Consider the following 25,071-nt stretch of genomic DNA (forward strand, 5'->3'; position numbering starts at 1 on the left):
CAATGGCGTGGCCGCAGTTTGAATGCGTGAGGAGAGGTGTGTCTCGGGTTGTGTGTGTGTGTGTGTGTGTGTGTGCGGCGGGGAGGGGGTGGTTAGAGTAGGCTGGGCTCCGGGGGAGTGCCGGGAGGGGGCCCGTGCCGGGGTGGAGGTTGGGGGGGGGGGTCCGTGCTGGGGTGGAGGTTGGGGGGGGTCCGTGCCGGGGTGGAGGTTGGGGGGGGTCCTTGCCGGGTTGGAGGTTGGGGGGGGGTCCGTGCTGGGGTGGAGGTTGGGGGGGGTATCCGTGCCAGGGTGGAGGTTGGGGGGGGGTCCGTGCTGGGATGGAGGTTGGGGGGGGGTCCGTGCCGGGGTGGAGGTTGGGGGGAGGGTCCGTGCCGGGGTGGAGGTTGGGGGTTGGGGGGGGGGTCCGTGCTGGGGTGGAGGTTGGGGGGGTCCGTGCTGGGGTGGAGGTTGGAGGGGGTCCGTGCCGGGGTGGAGGTTGGGTGGGGGGGGGTCCATGCCGGGGTGGATGTTGGGGGGGGGTCCGTGCCTTGCCGGGGTGGAGGTTGGGGGGGGGGTCCGTGCCGTGCCGGGGTGGAGGTTGGGGGGGTGTCCGTGCTGGGGTGGAGGTTGGTGGGGGGGTCCATGCCGTGACGGGGTGGAGGTTGGGGGGTGTCCGTGCCGTGCCGGGGTGGAGGTCGGGGGGGGTCCGTGCCGTGCCAGGGTGGAGGTTGGGGGTTGGGGGGGGTCCATGCTGGGGTGGAGGTTGGGGGGGGGTTCCGTGCTGGGGTGGAGGTTGGGGGGGGGGTCCGTGCCGGGGTGGAGGTTGGGGGGGGTCCGTGCCGGGGTGGAGGTTGGGGGGGGGTCCGTGCCGGGGTGGAGGTTGGGGGTTGGGGGGGGTCCGTGCTGGGGTGGAGGTTGGGGGGGGTCCGTGCTGGGGTGGAGGTTGGGGGATGGGGTCCGTGCCGGGGTGGAGGTTGGGGGGGGTTCCGTGCTGGGGTGGAGGTTGGGAGGGGTCCGTGCCGGGGTGGAGGTTGGGGGGGGGGGGTCCGTGCCGTGCCGTGGTGGAGGTTGGGGGGGGTGGGTCCGTGCCGAGGAGGGGGATGGGAGGGCAAGTGAGTTGGTCCACCTGGCAAGGTGCCAGCCTCCAATAGTTGGACCCATGCGGTCCATGCCACCTGGCTGGGGGGAGGAGGGGATATGGGCAATGATGACATGTCGTCGTTCCCCTCCCCCCCACCAGGCCGTCATGTTTTCAGATCATCCAGCGATGTTGGCCGCCGTGGTGGCAGCCGCTCATGTCTATGTTGTCCTGGATGAGGAGGAGGAGGAGGAGGAGGAGCGTGCCAGAGAGGCGGCGCAGGCTGCCGAAGAGGGACAGGCGGCAGCCGCCCAGGCTGGAGGGACACCTGACCGACAGGACGAGGAGGGGGAGGAGGACGTCGCGGCCCCACGGCAACGGAGGCACCCGAGGGCGCCCCGTGTGTACCAGCCCCGGCAGTCATACCAGGACCTCACGGACCGGGAATGCAGGAGGAGACTCCGGATGAGCCGGGAAACCGTGGCACACATCTGCCACCTGCTGGCACACCTGTCACCGCGTGGCACTGGCGGGGGACACCCTCTCCCCGTGTCCGTCAAGGTTACGGTGGCCCTGAACTTTTATGCAACGGGGTCATTCCAGGCACCGAGTGGGGACCTGTCCGGCATATCGCAGACATCGGTGCACCGGTGCATCCGGGCAGTGACAGATGCCCTATATGCCATGGCGCACCGCTACATCCGCTTCCCCGTGGACCGGGCCAGCCAAGATGCCCGGGCCGTGGGCTTCTCTGCCGTGGCCGGGTTCCCCATGGTCCAGGGCGCGATCGATGGGATGCACGTCGCCGTGCGGCCACCTGCAGATAACAGGGCCGTGTTCACTAATAGGAAGGGGACCTATTCGATGAACGTACAGGTGGTCTGCGACCACCGCATGATGATCCTGCACGTCTGCGCCCGTCACCCAGGCAGTGTACACGACTCATTCGTGTTGTCGCGGTCATCCATCCCCGGCATGTACGAGGGACGCCATCCCCGGCTGAGGGGCTGGTTGCTGGGCGACAGGGGCTACCCATTGCGATTGTGGCTGATGACGCCTATACGGAGGCCACGCAATGAGGCGGAGAACCGCTACAATGATGCCCATGTAACGACAAGGGGAGTGATCGAGAGCTGCTTTGGCGTGCTGAAGATGCGTTTCAGGTGCCTGGACCTCTCTGGGGGCACCCTCCAGTATCGGTCAGATAGGGTCGGCCGCATCATTGTGGTGTGCTGCGTCCTGCACAACATAGCCCAGCAGAGGGGCGATGTGCCGCAGGCAGAGGAGGGCGGAGTGGAGGAGCAGCAGGAAGAGGCCCAGTCCTCCCCAGATGAGGGGGATGGGGGCAATGGTCAGGGCAGACGGGGTAGACACAGGCGGGTGACTGTCCACCATTACCGGCTGGCCCAGCGGGCACGGGACAGACTGATAGACGCCCGCTTCACTGACTAGATGGGCGTGGGAATCGGGTAGTATGGCCACAGACCGCACACCATGGCAACAGCCGACCACCCACACCCCCCACCCATCCACCCTCCCAGCACCCTCACCCCCCTCCCCAACCCCACCCACCCCACCCGCCCCACCCGCATGCACACCACCGCCCCCCCCCCATTGCCGATCCACCTGCGTCACAACGGGCCGGGCTCACACAGTTGCGGGTGGACGCGTGTCTATCGCAGGCCATGGAGGATGATGACAACCCGCCCTGCGATGAGCTCCTGGCTCTACATCGTTGGACTATGTCTGACCCATGGCCACAGTACCACCATCCACCCGGACCATCCCTGCATACGGCTGTGACACTGCAGCGCACGGTCCCGTCCTCTGCCCAGGGGATGTTGATGGCCCAGGGGGAAGGGGGCAGACTCACCTGGGGCTGAGGTAAGACCACCCCTCACACACACACTTGCGCTCAACGTACATGACACACCCGCACACTTTGGACAGAGCACAAAGGCAGCTTCGGTAGGTGTGACGTTGACTTTAATAACCAAAGGAGTTCATGCACGTGCCCTAGCCCCTAAAACTCATCTGTGCCCTGCACCCGTGCCAACTTACTCAGTGTCTAATTGTTTGGCCTTACGGGCCCTTTGACTACGTTTACGTGGTTCCCCAGACGGTACAGCAGAACTGGAGGTGGACTCCTGTGATTCCTGCCCTCTGACACTGGATCCCTTTGGCGGCCGTTTCCTGGGGCGTCCTGGCCTAGATGGGCCAGGCTGCGGCCCGGGCGACTGGGATGGCGAGCTGCCAGCCTGTCCTGCCCGTTGCCCACCCGATGCACCTGGGACGGAAGGGGGGGAGTCCGAGGTGTCGCGGTGTACCGGGACCTCCCCTACAGAGGGAGCCGGGACGGACCACACCACCTCCTCCTCCCTCGGGGTGCCCTATGGCCCCCAGGCCTCTACATGGGTGGGGGATGCGAACGGACTGGCCATCCGACGCCCCCCCAACATCTGGCGCTGCCAGTCCTGGAGGCCCGTGCTGGTATCGACAGGGGTCTGCAGGTTTGCAGCCATGGAGCCCAGGGGGTTGGCAAACCCTGTCTGTGACAGTGCGACGCCGGCTCACACATGGCCACTGGCGCCGATGCCCTCAGCGATGGCCTGCAGAGACTGGGCCATGGCCTGCTGAGACTGGGCCATGGCCTGCTGAGACTGGGCTATGGCGTTGAGCGCCTCTGCCATCTGGCGCTGGCACTGGCTCATGGCCTCCTGTGAGAGGGCAGCCATTTCCTGGGCCACAGACGCCGCCTGCACGGAAGGCCCCAGGCCTCGCAAACCGTTCCCCATGTCTGACACCGTCGCACCCATTGCCTCCACCGCGGACGCCACCCGTGCGGTGTCGGCCTGGGTGGCACGCATGACCGGCACCACTCCCAGCTCCTGGACGCGGGTGGACTCCTCCACCTGCGACCGTAGCCGCCGCAAGCCGCCCGTCACCCTCTTCGCTCGTCTCCGGGTCGGTGGTTGCATTGGATCTATGTGTGGGTGTGGTAACTGCAGGAACCCGGGATCCATCTGGGCGGCAGATGTTCGCTTGGGCTGGGCTGCTCTCCGACCGCCCGATCCCTCTGCTGCTCCTACCTCCACCTGCTGTACCGGGACGGCTGTGTTGTGCGCACCAGTGAGTGTACCAGACGCCTCATCACTAAAGTGTTTCTGCGATGGTGGAGGGTGTTGGTGACAGCAGTGGCGTTGTGTCGTGCTCTTCGTCCCACTCTGAGTCCATGGCACTTTGGGGTGGGGGTTCGTCTCCACCCATCCACTCTGAGTCACTGTCCGGTATTTCGTCTTCCTGGGTAGTGCTGTCCCGGGTAGGGGTGTCCTGGGTAGTGGTGTCCTGGGTAGTGGTGTCCTGGGTAGTGGTGTCCTGGCTCGGATGTGACGGGGGCCTGTGGCTGCCCCCCTCGTCGCTGGGTGGTCGCTCCCGCACGTGACGGGGGTGTCGTCTCCCTGTTGCTCCAGGTCTCTCCGTCTCCCGTGGTGTGCGAGGGGCATCCTGCGGGCGTCGCATGCTGGAGGGTCCGGGTCTCTCCGTCTCCCGTGGTCTCCGAGGGGCATCCTGCGGGCGTCGCATGCTGGAGGGTCCGGGTCTCTCCGTCTCCTGTGGTCTCCGAGGGGCATCCTGCGGGCGTCGCATGCTGGAGGGTGCGGGTCTCTCCGTCTCCTGTGGTCTCCGAGGGGCATCCTGCGGGCGGTCTGCATCTGCGGGGATGGGTCTCTGGACGTTTGGTCCTGCGATACATAATGAAGCATGCATGGTTAGACATCAGGCAGTGATCAGGTGATATGGGGGAGAGGGATATAGGGGAGGGGGGATGTGGGGACAGGCTGTCGGTGGCTCACTCGCTAGTATGCCCCCGACCTCTGCATCAGCAACCTCCCGGTCCTCAGGTCCGCCAGCCAGTTCCAGGGCCCTTTCCTCGTGTACGGTCAGTGGCCTCTCATCAGCGGGCCCTCCTCCAGTCCTCACATGCTCCCTATTGTTGTGTGCGCGCTTCTCCTGTGGGGGGGGGGGGGGGCAGGGGTAAAAGGCAACAGTGTTAGGCAGGTATATGAATGCACGCCATCGGTTGCGCGTGCATTGCAGAGGTTAAGGTTAGGGCTGGATTCACTTGGGGATATGGGGGAGGGGGGATATGGGGGATACGGGGGAGGGGGGGATATGGGGAGGGGGGTTATGGGGGAGGGGGGATATGGGGGAGGGGGGGATATGGGTGAGGGGGGGATATGGGGGAGGGGGGATATGGGGGATATGGGGGAGGGGGGGATATGGGGGAGGGGGGGATATGGGGGAGGGGGGATATGGGGGAGGGGGGGATATGGGGAGGGGGTATATGGGGGAGGGGGGATATGGGGGAGGGGGGGATATGGGGGAGGGGGGATATGGGGAGGGGGGGATATGGGGGAGGGGGGATATGGGGAGGGGGGGGATATGGGGGATATGGGGGAGGGGGATATGGGGAGGGGGGATATGGGGGAGGCTCACCCTGCCTGCTCTGACGAGGTCGTTCACCTTCTTGTGGCACTGGGTGCCTGTCCGTGGTGTCAGGGCCACAGTGGTGACGGCCTCTGCCACCTCCATCCACAGACGCCGGCTGTGGCGTGGGGCAACTCTGCGGCCGTGCCCGGGATACAGGGCGTCCCTCCTCTGCTCCACCGCGTCCAGGAGCGCCTCCACGTCGCGTGACTCGAACCTCTCCTATCTCAATTTCAACGAAGAACATGCTGTCAGATATCAGTAAGGACGTCCTCATGGAAATCTGTCATCTGCTGCAACCAGAGCTGCAATTCCGAGCTTAGTAGGAACAGCATGTCAATGGGTATGAAGGTGACAACGCCATGAACCTTTATGCATTGGTCTGCCTCCAGGCTGGAGCAGATGAAAATTGCTAAATCTCCCATCCATAATTGAGATCATTGAGGCTCCATATTCCAAGAAAACTTGACTGCAATTGATTCTCTCATGCCAGAGAGAAGCAACTCGACTGAGCACATGGGATTGGGAGGATTTCAGAATTCCTAATGTTTCAAGATGCTACTAATTGCACACACATTACTTTGCAGGCATTACATGCCAACTTTGATATGTACCACAACCAAAAGGGATTCCAGTCCCTCAATATCCAGGTGGGTGAAACCATATGCAGCATAACATGCAAGCCAATGCCTGGTATCCTGACAGCTGTCACGATGTCTTTATTCTACAGGAGTCTGCTGTGCCATCTGCATTTGAGTCACCATGACAAACATACACACAAGGGAAGGGTGACCACTTTCTGACTGGGCTGTCTATGATTAACTCATTCAACTGTGATACCAGCAAATGCAATCCAAATTCCCCATTCACCAATTGTGCAATATCTTACCTGTCTGTTGCTGATCATCACAGTGTCCATTTGACCATAAAGTTGAAATAAAAGCCAACACAAAAAAACATGTCAAATAAAATGTGTAAATCAAACCATACCATTATTACATGCAAACATGAACTAATTACTCCTATGTGTTCCCTTAGTGCCATTCTTCCTTGTGCCTACTTGTCCTCGTTCAGTGGCTGAAGCATGAATGCTGCTGAATTTCAGAAGGAGAGTCTGCAGATGCCCTTGCAGGACAACCTGGCTATGGGCTGCATCATCTCGGTGTGGGCAGCAGCAGTCCAAGAAGACTGGCTGGCTGAGAGGCAATGACATATTGGCAATGGTGGAAGGACAAATGCTGTCATCCTAAGAGAGGACAGTAGGTTCTGGCTCCACAAAGCCATTGTTAATTCCCTGAGATAATGCCTCAGCATTAATGTGCTGGAGGACAGATTGAAATCATAAAATCCTTACAGTGCAGAAGGAGGCCATTCAGCCCATGGAGTCTGCACCGACCCTCCGGAAGAGCACCCTACCCTACCCACTCCTCCGCCCTAACCTCATTAAACCGTAGCCCACCCTAACCTTTGGACACTAAGGGGCAAATTAGCATGGCCAAACTACCTAACCTGTCCATCTTTGGACCGTGAGAGGAAACCGGAGCACCCAGAGGAAACCCACGCAGACACGGAGAGAAAGTACAAACTCCACACAGACAGTGACCCAAGATTGGAGTTGAACCTGGGTCCCTGGCACTGTGAGACAGCAGTGCTCATCACTGCACCGCCATGCTGCACTCATGCCTTGTCCAGATTGCTGCACTGCCCTGGCATCCTGCAGGTTCCTTTGAGTGCTGGCATCGGCAGCTTTCATGGCAGAAATCTTTGTGTGGCAGCAAGCTGAGCTTACATTGCAGAAGTCTGAGCTTTCACTTCAGCACCTAGATGTTGGATGGTTTCTGTTTGTGCTTCATTGGAAGATGAGATATTAACTGCATGAAGCTACATACGGTTGGATCAGCATTTATTCTCATGGCCACCACTTCTAAGCTGAAAGGATGGGCCCAAAGCTCTGTGCAAAGCCTTTTTTTAAATTGGTACTGAGCTCCTTCATAGTCCTTGGCATGACTACAGGCTTTCTGATAGGCTAATCAATGCAGCAAGCATTTGTTGTTCATACCCATTCGCATCCTCCTATAATAATAGTAATAATAATCTTTATTACTGTCACAAGTAGGTTTACATTAACACTGCAATGAAATGACTGTGAAAAGCCCCTAGTCGCCACACTTCGGCGCCTGTTCGGGTACACAGAGGGAGAATTCAGAATGTCCAATTCACCTAACAGCACATCTTTCGGGACTTGTGGGAGGAAACCGGAGCATCGGAGGAAACCCACGCAAACACGGGGAAGACGTGCAGACTCCACACAGACAGTGACCCAAGCCGGGAATCGAACCTGGGACCCTGACGCTGTGAAGCTAAAGTGCTAACCACTGTGCTGCCATGCTACCCACTCTACGTAATCTACCCAATCTACCTCATCAAACTGCTGGGCGGCATAGCGGCACAGTTGTAAGCACTGCTGCCTCACAGTGCCAGGGACCCCAGATTTAATGATATGCATAAGCAATTCTGTATGTTAATATGTTAGACCTCCAACCAGCAGGTGGCAGTAGAACTACACCATGTGACACGGCAACCGTGGGGAGTCTGAGTGGGGAGTCATCATGGAATAACGTGTTTTGTATTAAGCTCTCGTATTCTAGTTGTTAACTATTTACAGTTCATCAGTAGTTTTAGTATTGTTTTCTACCCACATTATTGTAATGTAACAAATTTTTACTAGTCACGAACTAGACATTCTTTGGTGCACTGACTCAATCATTGCAATGCACTAGAATGGAACACCCAAGTGCAATTTTGGCCTTGGGTGACTGTTTGGAGTTTGCACTTTCTCCCCATGTTTGCATGGGTTTCCTCCGGGTGCTCTGATTTCCTTCCCAGTCCAAAGATGCACTGGTTAGGTGGACTGGCCATGCTAAATTGCCCCTTAGTGCCCAACGATGTACAGGTTAGGTCAGGTTATGGGGGCAGGGTGGGAGAGTAGGCCAAGGTAGGGTGCTTTTTCAGACGGTGCAGGTTCAATGGGCTGAATTACCTCCTTCTGCTCTGTAGGAATACTATGATCTGCATCCTCTGCAGCAGAACCAAGCACATCCTTTCCCTTTGGTGAACTTACACCTGCACAATCCTTTTCCCCTGCCTGGCTTCACATTAGTCATGCAAACCCTGCTTCTAACCTGTCCTCAGCAATGTAAGCAATACCAGTCTCTGAGTTGGTGGCGTGTTTCTGAATGTGAGTGATGATGTTTCTTCTTCATCTCCATCTTCCTACTCTTCTACCCCTTGCTCTCCCACCACTGCTTGACTTGGTTGTAGTTCTTGGATATCTGAAAGAGAAAATGCACAAAGGTAAGTTTGCAGTGAGGGGAGATGGGCAAAACGTATACTATTTTCAATTGTAAATCAGAAGAGATTGAGAGATTAGTGAGATGTGAGGAAAAGGATTAGGCAAAAGGATACCATCATCGTCTATCTTTTCAGTCCTGTTGCTGGCTGCTCCAATAATGGTGACTACTGTCTCCTTAATCAGGGCTAGGCCATGCAGCCAGGCCTGTTTCTACCTGTCCAGATGCTGTTGCCTCCTGTTAGGAAGCAACCTGTCCTGCAACAGATAGAGAATGTTATCAGTGAGTGGTATGTTGAATTTGGATGATGTAGCTGGCAGTTGGGGCAGGCTGCAAAATGTGGGTGTGAAGCTTGCAGCAGTGCTAAGTGTGACAGTGAAATGAAGCAATTAATGTTAGATTGACATTGTTGGTAGGTGAGTTCTGGTGTATTGAGCAGTGTGTTAGGCTAGTGGTGCAGGTAATGAGATATGAAATTTGAAGATACATTACTGACCTTGACCACTCATGAGGTCTCCCCGAACAGGCGCCGGAATGTGGCGACTCGGGGCTTTTCACAGTAACTTCATTGAAGCCTACTTGTGACAATAAACGGTTGTTATTATTATGATTATTATTATATTATTAAAAGTCATACAGTACAGAAGATGCCCGCCGCGCTGTGCTCCATGGTGGACTCAGCCCGCGGACCTGGACTACTAGTGCCCCCCATCGGCTGCTCACAGTGCCCCCAGCCCCTAATGATGCCCCCATGCCCGCGGATCAGCCCTCCACTGACTGTGGCGACCCCAGCCTGAGTCCGCAGCTGCCATGCTGGGTTCCCGAACGGTGTGAGCACACGTAACCCACACCGTCGGGAACTCGGCCAGTCGGGGACGGAGCATCGTGGGGCGGACCTCAGGCAATGGCCTGAGGCTGTGGATAATCGGCGTGGTGTATTCCTAGAGTACGCCGCTTTTCAGAGGACGGAGAATTACAGAAACCGGCGCTGCTCCCGATATAGGCGTCAAAACGCCCCATCACCAAACGCAATTTCGGCTTCGGGGAGCGAAGAATCCAGCCCAAGAATTCCAGGGGTGAAATGAAAATGAATTCCCTTGACATCAAGGCAGCATTTGACCAGGGGCAGCATGGAAGTGCAATGGTTAGCACTGCTGCCTCATGGCACCGAGGACCCGGGTTCGATCCCGGCCCCGGGTCACTGTCCATGTAGAGTTTTCACATTCTCCCCATGTCTGCATGGGTCTCACCCGCACAATCCAAAAACATGTGCAGGGTAGGTGAATTGGCCACGCTAAATTGCCCGTTAATTGGAAAAAAAAGAATTGGGTACTCTAAATTGTTTTTAAAAGGCAGCATTTTACCAAGTGTGGCATTAAGGAGCCTTAGCAAAAATGAAGTCATTGGGAATCAATTCCACTGATTGGAATCATACCTACCACAAAGGAAACTTATTTTGGTTGTTGGGGGTCAATCATCTCAGCTCCAGAACGTGGTTACAGGAGTCCCTCAGGATAATGTCCGAGGCCCAGCCATCTTCAGTTGCTTCATCTTCGTGTCTTCAGTTCTCTGCAACATAAGGTCAGAGTTGGGATGTTCACTGATCATTGTGCACCATTCACAATTCCACAGGTACTCCAACTGCCTCCAGGACTGGCAGCGCCAGGTGATGCACAGGCTTCTGGAGCTCACTCCAACTGCTTCTCCATCCCATGGAGTAGCCCAGGGGCACAAAATGATCGCAGGAGCCTCTGGCAGTCTCCAGCCCTTCTGAATCCCTCCTTGCTGACACCGGTGCATCTCAGGGACAGCAGGCAGAACAGGGTTGCACAATGACACCAGTGACACCCGAAAGTTGGCTGGATCCCTCCAGGTCCAGGTCCTCCAGAGGATGCCCGCCAAGCGAATTTCAGGCTACAGGGCGTGGAAGGCAGCAGAGTGCCTCCACTTCTGATGTGCATCCTGGGGTCACTTAGATGTAGCGCCGCATGTTTAAGAAGTTTTAGGAGCACGGAGTGGACATGGCTAAAGCCAGACGCCATAGTTAGGCATTGGAGAATTGTAACAGTAAATAATCACCATTAAAGATGATCGCATCTCAAAGCCACAACTCCTCTGTCTTTGATCCCTTTACCACAGGGTGTTTAAACTATATCTGTACTCGGATCCCCCTACAGGCCCACCAAGCAATTCCAACAGTGAGAACCCTTGAGGCCCACACTGAGAGACATCCTGGAATAACAGCCTCATCACTCACTGAACCTTAGGCCTTGCCCCCCCCCCCCCACCTTAGGCCTTGCCCCCCCCCCCCCCCCCCCCCCTACCCCCCAACTCCCTGCACTCGGAGCATTGGGCCAAAGAATGTGGCCCCAACCCTAAGTCAGACATGAGCCAGGGAGTCTGTGTGTAGTCAGAAGACAGATAGGAGTCAGACTTCATAAGAACCAGAAGAGTATCACAGCTATCCTCACAGTGATGCATCACCCTCCTTCCTGCCTTGAATAGTGACTCGTTGCCACAGACAACCCAGGCCCATCACTCTGGTATGATGTCAATTAGACACTTAGACACATGATTCCCAGGAGTGAGGAAAAGGACTCTAGTGTCATGATATGCAGACATGCAGATAATGATATACAGACAGGCAGCTAATGAACACAGAGAATAGGACATGACCAATGAGCAGGCAGGACACTCAGAGCAAAGAACAAAGAAAAGTACAGCACAGGTACAGGCCCTTCGGCCCTCCAAGCCTGTGCAGACCTTGCTGCCCGTCCAAACTAAAATCTTCCACACTTCCTGGGTCCGTATCCCTCTGTTCCCATCCTATTCATGTATTTGTCAAGACGCCCCTTAAATGTCACTATCGTCTGCTTCCACCACCTCCTCCAGCAGAGCGTTCCCGGCACCCACTACCCTCTGTGTGAAAAAAATTGCCTCGTACATCTCCTCTAAACATTGCCCCTCGCACCTTATACCTATGCCCCCTAGTAATTGACCCCTCTAACCTGGGAAAAAGCCTCTGACTATCCACTCTGTCTGTGCCCCTCATAATTTTGTAGACCTCTTAACAGGTCGCCCCTCAACCTCCGTTGTTCCAGTGAGAACAAACCGAGTTTATTCAACCGCTCCTCATAGCTAATGCCCACCATACCAGGCAACATCCTGGTAAATCTCTTCTGCATCCTCTCTAAAGCCTCCACATCCTTCTGGTAGTGTGACGACCAGAATTGAACACTACACTCCAAACGTGGCTGAACTAAGGTTCTATACAGCTGCAACATGACTTGCCAATTCTCATACTCAGTGCCCCGGCCAATGAAGGCAAGCATGCCGTTGCCTTCTTGACTACCTTCTCCACCTGTGTTGCCCCTTTCAGTGACCTGTGGACCTGTACAACTAGATCTCTCTGACTGTCAATACTCTTGAGGGTTCTACCATTCACTGTATATTCCCTACCTGCATTAGACCTTCCAAAATGCATTATCTCACATTTGTCCGGATTAAACTCCATCTGCCATCTCTCTGCCCAAGTCTCCAAACGATCTAAGTCCTGCTGTATCCTCTGACAGTCCTCATCGCTATCCGCAATTCCACCAACCTTTGTGTCGTCTGCAAACTTACTAATCAGACCACTTACATTTTCCTCCAAATCATTTATATATACTACAAACAGCAAAGGTCCCAGCAAGCACTGATCCCTGCAGAACACCACTGGTCACAGCCCTCCAATCAGAAAAGCACCCTTCCATTGCTACTCTCTGCCTTCTATGACCTAGCCAGTTCTGTAGCCATCTTGCCAGCTCACCCCTGATCCCGTGTGACTTCACCTTTTGTACCAGTCTGCCATGAGGGACCTTGTCAAAGGCCTTCCTGAAGTCCATATAGACAACATCCACTGCTCTACCTGCATCAATCATCTTTGTGACCTCTTCGAAAAACAAGTTAGTGAGACACAACCTCCCCTTCACAAAACCATGCTGCCTCTCGCTAATACGTCCATTTGCTTCCAAATGGGAGTAGATCCTGTCTCGAAGAATTCTCTCCTGTAATTTCCCTACCACTGACGTAAGGCTCACCGGCCTCTAGTTCCCTGGATTATCCTTGCTACCCTTCTTAAACAAAGGAACAACATTGGCTATTCTCCAGTCCTCCGGGACATCACCTGAAGCCAGTGACGATTCAAAGATTTCTGTCAAGGCCTCAGCAATTTCCTCTCTAGCCTCCTTCAGTATTCTGGGGTAGTATCAGGGGTGGTATCTCACTATAAAAGGCTCGAGGCACTCAGACTCCACCTCTTTCCTCTGATGAACATCTACAGAGTGAGTCAGGGTGTATGTACAGTATTGCACATCCAGCACGTGGCTAAGAGCTAGTCTGGTTCAGTCAGGCAGAGTAACCACACTTAGGTTAGTAGAGAGTCAAACTCATAGAGAACTGTGCTAACTGTGCTACTGGTTCAATAAATCAGATTGAACTAACTTCAATGGTCTGGAGTATCTTTTGGTTAAAGCTGCATCCAGTTATAGCCTGTGTTGTCCCAGAGTACATAACACATCATGCTACTAGGAGACTGCTTAATCTAGGTAGTTTACCTCAGTCCATTCCGTTCACGACCAGCAAATGTATCCTGGCACCATGGAGAAGATTCAGGCTCCTCACCAGCTCAGGACCTCTGGCCATCTCAGTGCCAACTGGCAGACATTCAAGCAAAGGTTTCTGCTGTACATCGAAGCTTCAGACCTTGTGGGTGCATCTGATGCAAGGAAGATCGCGATTCCCCTCTCAACAGCGGGTGATCAAGCCATCAAACTCTTCAACTCTTTTCACTTCACTGAAGGCCAGGACAAGACAAAGTTTCAGACCATCCTGGACAAGTTTGACAGTTACTGTGAAGTGGACACCAATGAAATCTTCGAGCGCTACATATTCAAACAGTGTCTACAAGGTAAAGATGAATCTTTCAACTCCTTCTTAACTAACCTACGCCTGCGAGCACTGTCCTGCAACTTTGGTGATATTGCTGACTCCTTAATCAGAGACCAAATCGTTTTTGGGGTTCACTCTGATCCTCTGAGAGAGCAGCTACTGAAAATCAAGCATATGACCCTGTCACTCACGATTGAAACATGCACAGTGCATGAGCACGCCAAACATTGCTATGCCCAGTACAAATCGGCTGAAAATGAGAAACTTGCCTCCCACGAGGCAGAGAGTGTGCAGGCCAACTCCCGGATGCAGCGCCTCATCATTGATGAAAGTGGCCATTTTGCGCGCTTTACCCGGGGCCCCACGCATGCACGATGCAACCGGGATAACGAAGCAGCCGACAACCGCACTGCGCATGTGCGACGACGCGCGGAGTGTCTGGCCGCCGATGTCATGACGTACTCGAACTGCGGCAACGCCCACTTAAAGAAACACTGCCCCGCAAGAGGCAGGCGATGTTTAAACTGCGGGAAGCCTGGACACTATGCAGCCTTGTGCAGGTTTGCACCACCATTCGGGCCAGCGCTCCCAATTCCGATGACGGCGCGTTCAGAGATTACAGGATTCTGATCCTGGCAGCACAACGGATCCAGAGGAAGAATGCCTGGACTCCGCCTACTGTGTGGGCATCATTACCAAATGCGAATATGCCACATCCAACTCATCACAAATTCAATCCATCCTCGCTGTGGATTCTGTGGATGAATGGCGTGCGGTGATGCAGGTCAACCACTGCTCCATCCAGTTTAAGCTGGACACAGGTGCTTCTGCCAACCTCCTCTGGCAGGCAGATTTCAAACGCGTCAAGAAGTCCCCCAAGGTCCTTCCAGCAGCCTGCAGGCTCCTGGACTACAACGGAAATGTTATCTCGGCACTGGGATCCTGCCATCTACCTGTCTCCAACCGGAACACCCATACACGGTTACGTTTTGAAATTGTCAAGACAGACAGGGCATCCCTACTTGCCGCACATGCCTGCAAGCAGCTGAACCTCGTGCAGCGGGTTTACACAACAACATCCTCCAATGTGGATCTTCAGGCCGGCATTGACGACATCCTCGCTCAGTATCCGGATGTGTTCGACGGGATGGGCACGCTGCCATATCGATACAAGATTCTGCTACGACCTGATGCCAAGCCAGTGGTCCACGCACCACGCTGGGTCCCAGCTCCGCTGATGGAGCGCCTGAAGGCACAGCTCAAAGACCTTCAGCAACATGGCATCATTTCCAAGGTAACTGAACCGACTGACTGGGTCAACTCGATGGTATGTGTTAGAAAGCCTTTGGGAGACCTGCGCATCTGCATTGATCCCAAGGATCTCGATAAGAATATAATGAGTGAACACCACCCCAAGCCGAAGCGGGAGGAACTCACCAGTGAGATGGCACACGCATGTTTTTTCACCAAGTTAGATACGTCACATGGATTTTGGCAAATCCAGCTAGATGAATCCAGCAGAAGGCTCTGCACCTTCAACACACCGTTTGGCAGATACTGCTATAATCGCATGCTGTTTGGCATTGTCTCGGCATCGGAGATATTTCATCTCATCATAGAGCAGATGATGGAGAGCATTGAAGGGGTTCATGTGTACGTGGACGACATCATCATATGGTCCACGACCCCTGAAGAGCATGTTTCCCGTCTCCAGCAGGTATTCCGCCATGTCCATGCCAATGGCCTGAAGCTGAACAGAGCCAAATGTTGCTTTGGCATGTCAACACTCAAGTTCCTAGGTGACCAGATCTCTCAGCAGGGCGTGCGCCCGGGCACAGACAAGGTCAAGGCCATCAAAGCCATGAAAGTCCCTGAAAAGAAGAAGGCAGTGTTGCACTTCCTGGGCATGGTCAATTTTCTGGGCAAGTTCATCCCAAACCTGGCATCACACACCACGGCCCTACGAAACCTGGTGAAAAAGTCCACTGCCTTTGAGTGGAAGGCAGCACACCAGGCAGAGTGGTTGGAGCTGAAAGCCAAGCTCACCACTGCACCTGTCTTGGCATTTTTCGACCCAGAAGGAAGATGAAGATCTCGACAGATGCGCACAGGATGGCATCGGTGCGGGTGCTGCTTCAATGCGATGACACTTCATCCTGGGCACCGGTAGCCTACGCATCAAGGGCCATGACGCCCACCGAAACAAGGTATGTGCAAATAGAGAAGGAATGCTGGGTCTTCTCACTGGCACTCTCAAGTTTCACGACTATGTCTATGGTTTGCCGACATTCACTGTCGGGACAGATTATCCACAAGGGCCTGAACGACATGACGCCTCGGTTGCAGCGCATCCTCCTCAATCTCAGAAGGTACGACTTTGACTTAGTGTACACGCCTGGCACGGAGCTCATCATCGCTGATGCATTGTCCCGCTCCATCACATTGCCAAGTGAACCGCTGGAAATCATCCGGCAGATTGAATCACAGGTGCAGCTGTGTGCTAGCACCTTCCCGGCATCTGATGAGAAGGTGATTCGTATCCACGAGGAGACGACCAAAAAACCCCTCTTGCAGCGTGTCATGCACCACCTCGCCAATGGCTGGCAGAAAGGGCAGTGCCCTCAATTTTACAATGTAAAGGATGACCTGACGGTGATTGATGGTATCCTCCTCAAGCTGGACCGGATTGTCATTCCACTCAGTCTCCAGAGCTTGGTGCTCCGCAAAATCCATGATGGACACCAGGGCGTCGAGAAGTGCAGATGCAGAGCCAGGCAGGCTGTCTACTGGCCTGGTATTAGCTAGGACATCTCGAACATGGTCCTCAACTGTGCGACCTGCCAATTCTTCCAGCCAGCGCAGAGCAAGGAGACGCTCCAGCAGCATGAAATCGAGACCTCCCCGTGGTCAAAGGTTGGCATCGATCTCTTTCTTATGAATGGTCGTGACTACGTATTGATTATTGACTATTTCTCCAATTACCCTGAAGTCGTGAAGGTCTCAGACCTCACATCTCGGACAGTCATCAAGGCCTGTAAGGAGACGTTCTCCACAGTCATGAGTGACAATGGCCCATGCTTCAACAGCCACGAGTGGTGATGTTTGCCAAGTCATACCATTTCAAACCTGTCACTTCCAGCCCACACTATCTGCAATCCAATGAGAAGGTTGTAAAAGGGGTGCACATTGTGAAACAGCTCATCTGCAAGGCCGCGGATTCTGCTTCTGACATCTACCTCGCGCTGCTTGCGTACAGAGCGACCCCACTGTCCACTGGCATGTCGCCACTCAACTCCTGATGAACAGGGATCTGCGGACAACACTTCCAGCCATACACTTGCCCAACCTGGATTACCTCCCGGTGCTGCAGAAGGTGCAGCAACTCTGAGACCGGCTCTGAAACCAGCAAAAGCAGGGCTATGATGCTCATGCCACCGATTTGCCTGTGTTCTCCCCGGCAGACACTGTCAGGATCAAGATACTGGATGGTGGCTGGTCTGCTCCAGCTCTCGTTTTTCGACAGGCTGCACCCCGCTCGTATGTTGTACGTATGGCTGATGGTTCTGTTCTGCGACGAAACAGACGGGCACTGCGCAAAGTTGCCTGCCCACAACCGCTTTCTTTTCCGTTTCCGTCCATCGTCACCACCACCACCTCTCCGGCGGTCGACAAGGATCAGACGCTAGCCCCAGAGACTGGACTTATGAACATTTGTTTTGTTTGCTATGTTCTATTTTCTCACATTAGATAGCTGTCTTCACATGTAAATACGTTCACATATGCCACGGCTTGTAAATACGTTAATATATGCCACCACATGTAAGTACGTTCCCATGTGCCAACAAAACATTAAAAAAAGGGGAGATGTCATGATATACAGACATGCAGATAATGATATACAGACATGCACAGACAGGCAGCTAATGAACACAGAGAATAGGACATGACCAATGAGCAGGCAGGACACTCAGGGGTGGTATCTCACTATAAAAGGCACGAGGCACTCACACTCCGCCTCTTTCCACTGATGAACATCTTCAGAGTGAGTCAGGGTGTATGTACAGTATCACACCTCCAGCACGTGGGTAAGAGCTAGTCTGGTTCAGTCAGACAGAGTAACCACACTTAGGTTAGCAGAGAGTCGAACTCATAGAGAACTGTGTTAACTATGCTACTGGTTCAATAAGTCAGATTGAACTAACTTCAAGGTCTGGAGTATGTTTTGGTTAAAGCTGCATCCAGTTGCAGCCTGTGTTATCCCAGAGTACATCACACATCATCTAAAAGGGTAGAAAAGGGTTCTGGAGGTGGGAGGATGGGGTTTTTGTGCTGACGGACACCAAGCTTCTTAATTGGCGTTCCTCCTTCTCCTCTAGAATGTCACTCTGCTGCTGCCCCGTGCTGTGGAGGGCACAGCAGAGCACAATGATGCGGAGACCCTCTGAGGACTGTAATGTCAAGCATCGCAAGAGAGGTCCGGGCAGTGGAACTGTATCTTTAGTAAGCCTATGCACCACTCAGTGACAGTCTGGTGGCAGCATGGGCCTCATTAGAGCAGGACTCTGCCTCGTTCTCAGGCCTCAGCACTGGCATTATCAGGCATGACCTCAGTGGGTATCCCTTATCCCCTAGGAGCCAATCGGTCAGCTTTGGGTGGATCTCGAAGACCCTGAGGATGTCCATGTGCCCCAGGATTAATTTGTCATGCACGCTTCCTGGGTAGTGTGCACACACATGCATGATCTTGAGGCAGTGGTTGCACACGATTTGGACATTCAGGGAATGGAACCCCTTCCAGTGGATGAAGGGCATTCCTGCCCCAACAAGCAGTATAAAAATGATTTCTTGAGGTATGGCTTACTCAATTGTGCCAATGCAAATCATGATGCAAAGCCCATGTGTGTTATATGCAAGGAAGTACTGGCAAATGAGAGTTTAAAACCCTCAAAACCTCAAAGGCATTTGAAGATTAAGCATGGCGAGTTTGAGGACAAAACTTAGATTTTTTTCAAAGGATGCAACGAGAAGTTAAATCATCAGCTGAAATGTAACATTGAATGACAAAGCAAGTGAGATTGTGAGCACCAAGCAGGCTCACCTGTCTCATTAAAGGTAAGCGGAAATGGTGGGTCGCGAAGGTCGGCCGCTTGGGTCCCGAAGGTTGGCCGGTTGGTAAGAATGTTCACCGGAAAAAAAGTTTGAAAAGCACTGCACTAGACCATCAGCTCCAGCACGGTTCCGTAGACTGTTCCGACGGTACAGAATTCATTTTACCCAGTTCTGCTGTCAGTTTGCTCCACAAACCGGAACCCACTTTTCCCACACCAATTTTTGAGTCATGCATTCATTTCTCTAATCTTATTTGCCTTCTGCTAATTTGCACATGGCTCAGGTAATTTTCCAGAAATTATTACCTTTGAGGTTATGCTTCTTAATTTGGTGCCTAGCTCCTCATGCTGACTATGCAGAACCTCCTTCTTCATCCTGTCTATGTCGTTGGTACCTACTTGGACCATAAGACATAGGAGCAGAATTAGGCCACTCGGCCCATTGAGTCTGTTACAGCATTCAATCATGGCTGATATTTTTCTCTCCCCCATTCTCCGGCCTTTTCCCCATAACCCCTGATCCCCTTATTAATCAAGAACGTATCTATCTCTGTCTTAAAGACACTCATTGATTTGGCCTCCACAGCCTTCTGCGGCAAAGAGTTTCACAGATTCACCACCCTCTGGCTGAAGAAATTCCTCCTCATCTCTGTTTTAAAGGATCGTCTCTTTAGTCTGAGAGTGGGTCCACTGGTAGTTATTCCTACAAGTGGAAACATCCTCTCCACGTCCACTCTATCCAGACCTCGCAGTATTCTGTAAGTTTCAATAAGACCCCCTTCATCCTTCTAAACTCCAACGAGTACAGACCCAGAGTCGGCAACCATTCCTCATACGACAATCTCTTAATTCCAGGGATCATTCTTGTGAACATACTCTGGACCCTTTCCAAGGCCAGCACATCCTTCCTTTGATACCGGGCCCTAAACTGCTCACAATACTCCAAATGGCGTCTGACCAGAGCCTATACTGCCGCAGATGTACATCCCTGCTCTTGTATTCTAGCCCTCTCGACATGAATGCTAACATTGCATTTGCCTTCCTAACTGCCAACTGAACCTGAAGAGAATCTTGAATAAGGACTCCCAAGTCCCTTTGTGCTTCTGATTTCCTAAGCATTTCCCCATTTAGAAAATAGTTTATGACTCCATTCCTCCTTCCAAAGTGCATAACCTCACACTTTTCCCCATTGTATTCCATCTGCCACTTCTTTGCCCACTCTCCTAGCCTGTCTAAGTCCTTCTGCAGCCCCCCCCCCCCACCCCCCCCGTTTCCTCAATACTGCCTTTCCCTCTACATATCTTTGTATCATCTGCAAACTTAGCATTAGTGCCTTCAGTTACCACAAATCATGGCCACTGGATCCTCCCTTCCACCCTGCGAGTTCCTCTCCAGACTTGAACAGATGTCTTGAACTCTGGCACTGGGCAGGCAACACAGCTTGAATGGCCTCCTGTACCCCAGCACCATATCAGTCAGCTCATCCATCGTGCACTCCCCACTCTCATCCAAATAAGCTGAAAGAATTTCAAACCGACTGGACAATTGTAGAGGCTGACTCCTGCTCTCTGTGTCCCCTTACCTGCCTCAGTCATAATCACACCCTCCTGTCCCTGTCCACTTTCCAAACAAGAAGACTCTGTCCTCAGGGGTGTGACTGCCCTCTGAAACAAAGCATCCAGATAACTCTTGCCCTTTGTGATGTGTCCGAAACTCAGCCTCCGGCACAATCACTCTGAGCTGAGGTTCCTCAAGCCGCAGACACTTACTGAAGATGTGCTTGCCCTGAGTAACACTGTATCCATGACCTCCCACATGTTTCAGTCATTGCACATCATCTGCCATGCCATACCTATAAGGTTTAATTAAATGCCTAATTATTTTATTCAATCATGTATTTTCTTTTATATATTTGTCACAAATTCCGGTATTATTTTAAACCTTTGGAAAATAGGATAAGGGGCTGATCAATTAGGACTGAGATGAGGAGAAATTTCTAAACTCAAGGGGTTTAAAGAAATCTTTAGAATTCTCGACCATCGAGGGTTGTGGATGAGCCATCATTGAATATATTTAAGGTTGGGATAGATTTTTGGTCTCTCATGGAATCCAGGGATATGGGGTTGGGCGAGAAAGTGGAGTCGAAGCCCACAATCAGCCATGATCAACTTGAATAGGGGAGCAGGCTAAAAGGGACATGTGGGCTTCTTCTGTTTCTTTTCTTTAAGCTCTTATGTCCTGCAGCAACTCACTAAGGCTCCTTTGACAACAACTTTCAAACACGTGACCTCGAACACCTAGAAAAACAAGAGCTGCAGATACATCACAATATGACTACCTGCAAATTCCCCTCCAAGCCAAACACCATACTAACTTGGAACTACATCACCATTCAATTGCTGCCACTGAATCAAAATTCTGGAACTCCCTCCTCATCAGCACGACTTCAACCTCAAGAACTACCATTGCTGAGTGGGAAAGTTGGCTAACATTGTGCTGCGAGGCATCATGGGACAATAGGACAATGGCTAAAATGAAAGAGGCGAACAGAAAAAAACAGCAGCTCTTTGTAAAATAAATTTCTTGGGATATGTAGAACAATGGCTTAAAACTGGATATTTTGCTCATAAAACTTTGTTTTAGAACATTGAGAACAAGGCACTCTCCTGGACGAATGATGCCTATAAACTACATGCTAGAACATTATAAAATAGCAGGTACTTCCGAGATTCAAGGGTGATGGCTCTGGGATCACCATTCCTCAGACGGAACCGGAGTTTGGAGGCTCACAAGCGCACCCCATCTAGAGCGAGCCTGACCAAGCTCTCTCTATAAGGGTATATTTTTGTTCAAGTTGTGAGTCTTGAAACTTGGGTAACTGTATAAATAAACAGGTAACTGAAGTCTTAGAGAAATAACAAAAACTGTATTTAAAAGTCAATCAAATTGGTAGTGAGTATGCAATTTGTCTGCTTTCGTCAGTTAATACCCCACATTGGGCACCGACACCATGGTTCAAGAAGCTGGATTAACTTCTCACAAACAATTAGATGGGCTCTCAGCCAAGTTGAGAGCCCGGGCACCTATTACAATTCGGGAACACCGCCTCCCCAGAGGAGACATTGTTTGATTGACAGCTGAGGTTCTCTGATCTCTGCAGTCAATTTCACAATGTTGATACAAGTTAAGTGGTTTCAAGGGTTTGTATTTTTTGAAACTTTAATGAGCCTGAATGATAGGCACTTTTATTAGCTTGGTCCAGATTTATTTTTCATAGGGCGAAGTTATCAATGGATTACATCTTCTCGAAGCTTTTTCTTTTACTCATCCCACTGTGTACACTGTTCAAGAAAGTGTACAGTCGGTCAACGGGCATGAAAGTGCCAGAGTTTGACATGCGACACGGGAGGAGGAGCTGGAGCATGTTGGTGGGGGAGTGGATGATGTATGCTGCTGAGCCCAGTAACTCCGATGACCTTTCTCATTATGAGTACATAATGTAAAATTAGAGCTCAAGACATTCATATTTATTTTCTTTTTGATGATGACTTGCCTTCAGATGATCAGGGGTTTTCTAGTGCACCTGATAGCATCCCTGCTCCTGAGCCAGAAGCTCAAGGTTTTTAAGTTCTTACCCCCTTGACATGGTGGACATGGAAGATGCATTCATAAAGTGGTCAGTAAGACTGATTCTCAGCCTTCAAATCTTTCCAACACGACTATGGTAGATGGTAAGAGTGGAAGAGGCTCATGGTCAGCCATGCTTGATGCAGTGTGGCGCCCCCTAAAGTCTCTGGCTTCAGACTAGTGACCTGATCTAGGAGAAACACGCCATGAAAAATAGACATAAGCGTGTGTTGTGTCTGCCTCATGTGTGTCTAGTCGTGGGAAGTCTAATACTTACCGTAAGATGTCAAAAGTGGAAATAGAATTTTGACTTATATTATTATGTCCTAACCTGAGTGTTTATAGCATTCTATGGAACAGTGAAAGATATTCTCACATTTGTAATTAATTATGGAAGGGCCATGTTTAGTGTTACTAACAAATCTCTAAACTCTATGGATCCTATGCCCAGTACATTCTGTTCGCAACTTTGCTATAATGCAGCACTTTTACAGTTAAAGCTGTTCAGCATTTTAATGGAACATATGTCAAACATCTGAGCAGCTGAGCTTTGACACAACAGTAAGACTGTAAAGGAAAGCCATACTCAGATGTTGAACACTCTTCCGAGAATATTCATGTGGAATTTATTTCATTTATGCTCAGAACAGTTGTTGAAGCTTAAAGTCCACAGCTTTCTTCCTCAGGTTGAAACTGTTAATCTGTGACTGCTCAGAGTGTGAGTGTGAATGTGGAAAAAAAGCATCTGTGGCATTTAACCCTGATCCATACCGCGTGAGTACCGCGTCTCTCCTGGACTGCATGGTTTCCCTCCATCATAACGTTAACAACAGCTCATATTGCTCCATGTCAAGCAAATATTTAAACACCTAGTCATTTAAACGTTTATGCCATGTTGAAATAATTGAAAGGACAGTTTTATTACATGACTAATTATTAACTGTGATTCATTTCATGAGTAGATGCAATTGATCAAGGATTTTTTTTTCTCGTATCTCTGAGTTTCTTGTTACTCCCCTTTCTGTTTCCCTTTCATTCCTCTTCTGTTTTTCATTTCCCTCCCTGATTCCAAAACCCCCAAACTGCATTGTGCACATTGCATGAATCTGCTTTTCATGTGGTGAACTGCTTTGCATTTCCTTTATTTTTAGAAGCTTTTAAAGTGATACTTTCACCACCATGAGAAAATGGAGTGCTACATTTATGAACAAAAATTTCTACCTAAGTGAAACTGTCATACCTGCTTTACTCAGGAGAACTGCTACCTTCCAGATTTCACTCACACGGAAATTGTCAGAACACCTAGAACCTGACAAGAATACACATTTATCAAGAGCTCCAGATAAATTCCGAACACCAAATCTTAAATCTTAGTCAAGAAACCTTTTGAACAATACCCAAATTTTGCTGGCCAAACTATTTTATTCAACACTTTTTGTTGTATTAACATTGACACTACTAATCTCTTATCAGGACACGCACAAGGTTCTGAGTGGCATAATTGACCCTTTCTTGCCAACTATCACAGAAGAAATGTGATAATAAAGTCATGAATGGGCAGTTGTTTATTAATCTTAGAATAATAGGCCAGAATTTATTTTCATTCAAACTCACTTGTGTTTTGCAGACCAGAAAATCTGCCATTAACCAATACAATTGTACAGGGTTTCAGAATGCAATTTTTGTTAGCATTTGAAAATATTCTTTGACATATTTAAGAGTTGAAACCTGGCACCTTTTTAGTAGCGCAGCTGAAAATGGGATTATCACCAGAAAAAAGCATTTTAATAAGTGTCTAGTCCTCAACCTGTGAATAATTTGATTTTAAAAATAATTGAAGATCATTTTTTAAAAAACAATACAGAAGCATTCACTTGTTTTATTGGTGTTCAGTAGTCAGTTGCTTAGTAATTTGTTTTTTTATAAAAACTGGCATTGCACCTAAAAACAGCTCAATTTTAAGAGCTTCCTCAAAGGCCCCAAAATAAATCTCCTTCGGAGAAACTCACAATGCTGATTAATTTAATATGGAGGCATGGTCAATATGGAGGGCAGGGTTGGTTTCTAATGCAATTGTTTTTAAACCAGTACAAAAAAGAATATGGAAACTTGATTTATCTGAGTGTAATTTTTTGTTTAAAATTTTTTCTAATTAATGGACAATTTAGCGTGGCCAAGCCACCTACCCTGCACATTTTTGGGTTGCAGGGATGAGACCCACGCAGACATGGGGAGAATATGCAAATACCACACGGATAGTGGCTCGGAGCTGGGATCGAACCCGGTCCTTGGTGCCGTGAGGCAGCAGTGCTAACCACTGCACCACCGTGCCGCCTAGCTGAGTGTAATTTATGCTTGAAAATCTTCTAACTTTTGCACCAAGATGAGTACATTTTGTGCTAATTATGCCATGAAAACCAACACAATCTAGGAAAAATCCAGGCTGAAGTATATAAATAAATAGGAGATGGGATTAATTGATAGAATAAGAGATTGTTCGGGCAGCACGGTGGTG

Source organism: Scyliorhinus torazame, chromosome 14 (genome assembly GCF_047496885.1).
Source record: "Scyliorhinus torazame isolate Kashiwa2021f chromosome 14, sScyTor2.1, whole genome shotgun sequence".
Taxonomy (NCBI): domain Eukaryota; kingdom Metazoa; phylum Chordata; class Chondrichthyes; order Carcharhiniformes; family Scyliorhinidae; genus Scyliorhinus; species Scyliorhinus torazame.